We start from the raw sequence: 5,929 nt of genomic DNA on the forward strand, positions 1-5,929 counted from the left end.
TATTTATTGAGTTTTGTGTGTTAATTTTTATTATTTTTTGTTACATGTTCCAGACAAAGTTAAAAATATAAATCAAGTTGCATTTTTAGCGTTAAGTTCTATTGATAGAAGGCAGAAATAATTTCTCGGAGAAACACAAAAAGTAAAAGGTTACCCTCGTAAAATGTTCGTTATTAAGTTCCCATTAGATTCCCCCCCCCCCTCCCTTGCTTTTGTTGGTTTTTGGGACCGCTTAATATCAATTTACTGAACTTATTGGTAGAGATAATTTCATAATGATAAACATGAAGACGTAAAGAATTGTTTTGAAATTTTAAGCCAATTGTTAAACTATGCACATAGCTTTACCAAATGCCATATTTATGTGCTGCTATTGTTAGAAACATTTTCAAAATTTTACCTTAATAGAACTAGGTTATTAAATGGATTTATAACCTGATGTTGACTCTTAAATTTGATTTGCCTCAATTGCGTTGTAGTTTCAATCAAATGTTTTTTTAAATTTAAGCAAAATTAGTAAAAAAAGCATTCTATTTTTGATGATATTTAGTGCAGGGATGGTGCCATTAGTGGCACTAAATTCCCATAAGAAGTTTGAGGTGTGTGGTATAATTCGTTCCTTTGCCACAAATGCGTAGAAGTTTTAGCAATGTCCTGTCCTTTTAACGTTTTTAATAAATTTTGTCTAAACGTTAAAACACTGTTTTCGCCATATTTATTTGAAATAATTATATATTTGGTCACACATAATGCATTTGTCGAAGCATGTTGTGTTATAAATTGACTATTGCAGCTTAAAATTAAAACTTTGTGCAGGCTCTGTTTGCGTTCAAAAATAAGCTAAAACAGCCCAAGCTCGCCAAAGAAGAGGTACAGAAACCTTCTGCCAGGTCTTCCAACAGGTATTTCGCAACAAAAAGCCTTTTTTGAGTTGAATTTTGGCATTTCAGCGCCTTTACTTCCTTTGCAGCCTTTGTGCTATAAAAGCCTTTATTTCTTTATGTCCATTTCTATTCAGAGTAGGCATAGGACTTGAAAAGCAGGCAAGAGATTCTGAAATCATTTCAGAAACTTGATTTCAGTTCCTTATGACAAAAGGCACTCGTGATTGGAGGTTCGCTGACATTGGTTGAGAACTCAATCGATCTGATGGTAGTTTTTTGTAACCCTGAATTTTTGTTTTCAAACCTTAAGCTCTCAAATTAGTTGAAACTTATTTCTTCTTTGATTGCAGCATATTTTTTGAGTTAATTTTCACAGGGTTCGCCGATATATATCAGTCTATACATATCACGATATATTTCCGATATTTATTTTGAAAGTATCATGATATTTTGATATTTATTTTTTCAACTATGGTATTTTCAATATAAAAAAGCGTATTAATCGTAGTAATATTGTTCATTTTTTATTAAAAATAACCAAAAAGTTATGTACTATATTTTTATGATGTATATTACATCATTAATATAACAAAGTAATATAATATTCCTTTTTTACTTGTATTTTATATTAATAAAATTATTAGTAATATAACAATTTTTATTCATATAAAATGTGCTGAATTAGTTATTACACAACGGCCAGAAAAAATGAAAATGTCTAATGACTGTGCAACTGACTAATTTATATTATTTATTTCTGAGTCATATAACTGTAAAAGTAGCTAACAGAAGAAAAATGAGTAAAACAGCTAATGCTAAATTAAATCCATTAAAATTGATAGAAATGCAAAATGAAATTTTAGATATAAATGATATAAATAATGAAAGAATTTTTAATTTTAAGTCTACATATTGTAATTATAATATAACAAAATAGTGATTTGATGATGCATTTACTATTTTGAAGATTTTAGTTTGTGCTAATTGAAAATATCGGATATATATCAAAATATCCGATATATATGAAAGTATCAGATATTTTCGAACCCTGAATTTTCAAAATACTTTGATATTGTGGGTTTTATCAGTTTCCAATTCTGTGCATGTGCACTGTTGTTAATTTTCAGGATGGTCATATTATTTATTTAGATCCCTTTAGCATAGACTGCAGTTTGCGAATCATATGGACAAATCAAGTCATATTACAAACAGTGAGAGTGCAAGATATCTTAGGGCTTCTTTAGGTTTCAAGCTATTAAAGTGCAAAGTTTTGTATGCAGCTGTGAGCCATCTGGACTATTTAACATGCCATGGTATGCTGTCTTGAAAGTCTGAAGGGTGCAGTCCAGTTCAAACAACACAACTTTCAAGCATGCATTTTTAATCTGTGCAGGGTTGCCAACTGCTCCACATTTTGCGGAGTTGCTCCTCAAAAATAGCGAAACTCTGCAGCTCCGCAAAAGTGTTATTTTGCTCCACATTTCCCGGCCGAGTGTTTTCAAGCATGACAGTGTTTAAAGCTGTTTTTTATTTTTCTGCTAGTGCTTAAAATGGTTATCAAAGCACAAAAACAATTTTAGAGAAGTGGTTTTAGTTGTTTCATTGAATTTTATGCAAAATACCGAGCTCCTCCGCAAAATTTCAAAATGCTCCTCAAATTCACCACAGATGCTCATCAAACTGTTTCTCCAAGGTTGGCAACCCTGTCTGTTGCAGAAATTTTTAGTATTTTCCCTTTCTGCTGTCCATATATATAACATATGGTCAACAGAAATAAAGAACATACTCCTGTCATATAACCCTGTTTACTTGTGCAGCTTAGAACTGTTGCATAAGTAGGTTTTCTCATTCACCAGCTTGATTTTGATTGGGCAAGAATTAGGGTTGGGACGTTTTTACCATAGGTGAAAAAAACCGTCCCGGCAAAAATACCTTTTTGCCAAAGCGGTAAAAATGGAAATTATCTACTTTCGGTGGAATGTAACTATTTTTACTTTTACCAAGTTTAACTTTGGCAATAATAATACATTGCTTTGGTGGTGTTTTTTTTTTTTTTTTTCAGTTATCACTTAGAATAGTCCAGCGGTTTTCAACCAGTGGTTCGCGAGAGGTTTTCAGGGGGTTCGTGAAAAAAATATTGTAACGGCGGAGTTTTAACATGCCTGTTTCTGATGATGTCTCATGTTCAAGCGATTTCAAGTAATTTTGCTGGGTTTTTTTCGTTTATCTCTTGCACAATCGATACTTTTAGCATGAAAATATTTGCATACTTGCTGAAGCATTTTACGTTTAAAGAAATTAGTCTGTTATTCCAAAGCGCCGGTTTTCGTGCTTTCATTGAGAATGATAGCCATGAAGCCATGCTGAAAACACTCTACTTATGAATGCAATGTCTTCAGATGAAAGAATTTGAAAGCGTTCGTTTCCTCAGAAGCTTTTGTTTGAAAGATTGATTAAACTTGATGAAAAAATTTCTCGGAGCATATATCTCTTAATATTTTGTTGTTTAGTTTCTTTAACCATTTGAGTGCGACGAAGAGCTTTCGCTCTTCTCTTGTGTTGAGTCAAAAATTCATAGAAGTGAGATTGCACTGTTGCTTCTTGCTATAACTATCACACTACATAGACTACAATTTACTTCCAGCTTTATTGTCGATAGAGAGAATGATTGTCTAGCAACCGAAAAATACCACAGGAAGTATGAAAAATTAAATACTTTAGAAAATTTCTGTGAGTGAAAGTTTGGCAGTGTGAGGTTTACACAGTAAAAAAAAAAAAAAAAAAAAATCAACGGAATTTAACCATGCAAGTCTACTTGCGCTATATGTAAAGAAGGAATTTATGAAATTTGTGTAGAAAATTTCGCTTGTAGTAAGTAAGCTTAAAAATAATTTGTTTTGTTAAAAATTAGCTTTGAGTAAAAAGTTGACTAAATGCGTATACAGTCGACTCCCGCTACAACGCGATCCGACTTACGCAAAATGGCTATAACGCGATTTTTTCCCCAGTAAAGAATTTTAGGCCTAACGCGAATTCCTCATCGGCAACGCGCAAATTTTCGGAGGGGGATCGTGCTGTGTAAGTATTGACTTTGTTATTGGCTACTATAATTTTTCTCTTTGTGAATAGATCTTTCTCAAATGCACAGGCAGCACGAATGAGGGAATCTTCCATACGTGCAATTAAAAGTCAAGAAAAGGAAATCCATAAAAGTCCATCGAGTAATATCTTAGTAAAATGCAAAAATTTATTAAAAGGGAACCTACTCTTGTATTTTGAATTAAAAAAACCAGGACAGAGGGTATTGCCATTAATGGAAATGTTATAAAAGAACTAGTGAAGCAACTGTATTCAAAAATAAGTATAACGGTTTGATCACACAGATAAATAATTATCATCTTCACTTTTTAAAGTTACAAATATCATTACTGGATCTATTGTACAGTACAACGATAGTGCATTTGCTTTTCTTACTGTATATTGTAGGTACCGTATGCTGGTTTAATTTATGTCTTTCTTTCCCATTGATCATTGATTTTGTGCATCGTAGCAGTATTTTATGTTGAATGAAACGGTTTAAAAAAAAAATATAAGTAAACATTCAGTTTTTTATGTAAGAAACAGCAATGTAAAAAGTTAAGAAATGGTTTTTAACAGTTGAGGGAGTGTTTACAAGTGTCTAAAATAATTGGGTCCGTTTATAAAAGTTTTTACACATACCCTTTTCTACAATGCGAAATTTCGACTTACGCGAGGGGTCTTGGAACGCATCCCTCGCGTAAGTCGGGACTCGACTGTATTTAAAAATAGGAGCTTCTATTATTTTTCAATGTACGCATTTTACTCCACACTTATCATGGGACGCGGGAGCATCCCGGCCGCCAAGGAAACCAAACTTCAGCAGCCAACAAAAGCAAATCCACCGCCAAGAAAGACGAAAGCAAATAAACGCGACTAAGTACAGTTTACAAGACAGAACAAGTTGGGGTTTTCTGGGTTTTTCACCCCTCTGTATTTCAGCATTATGAAGAACCCAGGAGTTGATTTTTGGTATACTCAATCTCTAGTGGCCCCTGCCAACATAAACCAAAATATAATCCCCTGGACCATCAGGGGGAGGAGGAATTTAAGTTAGAAAATCGCTGTTCAAAAAAGTTTTCGCTTTCTTTGACAGGGCTCAAGATGAAATTTCACACACACATTCCTTGTGCCCTACTGATGCGCCATTTGGCCCCCCCCCTCCCCCTCGTTTTTACCCCCCAAATTGTACTTTCCTGGGGTTCTGTCACAGTCCCCGGAGAGCTATGATAATGATTTTTTGTGTATATTCTTGGGGGACTATTGAGTACATATTAGTGATGTGCCGGATATTTAAAAAAGTAGATCCGCGGATAGGGATATGGATCATTAGTGTCAAGATCCCCTATATGGATACGGATCTCAATTTTTTTTTGAACCCAATTCAACTATCCAAGTGTAAAATTTGTTATGGAAGGTATTCCCGTCAGAATAATGGCAGTTTCTTCAAAAAATGTCAACTGCGGCAAAAATATAATCAAGACTATGATTTACTCTTTAAAGAAACCTCCCTTAAAATTAAGGGAGAGTTGGAAGGAATGGGCCAGCGCTGCGTTAATGCTTAGCTGGAATGTGAAAAATTATTTCTTGCTTACTGTATAGATGTAGGATACAGGAGCAAGAGTGTCAAGCTGCTACTGGACAGGCTAGAAATAATTTTTCGCATTTTATTTCAGCATAAATGCAGCGTTGACCTTTGAACGAAAAATGAACTATCAAAATCAGTTCATCTGTTTAGGAGCTACAATGCCACAAAAAGACACTGATACACACTTTTAAAACTTATTTCCCCTTCTTTTTTGCAACGGGGGGGGGGGGGACAAATTGGGTTCTGAAATGATACCTTGTAATTCAAATAGGGAATAAAACCTAATTTAAATGGTATTTAAGAGTCTTTTATTCAAGTATTTAAAACTGTTTAGAATAGAAATGATCCGTTTAAGATCCATCAAAAAAGTAACGGATAC

This window comes from Uloborus diversus, chromosome 1 (genome assembly GCF_026930045.1).
Source record: "Uloborus diversus isolate 005 chromosome 1, Udiv.v.3.1, whole genome shotgun sequence".
NCBI classification, from domain to species: Eukaryota; Metazoa; Arthropoda; class Arachnida; order Araneae; family Uloboridae; genus Uloborus; species Uloborus diversus.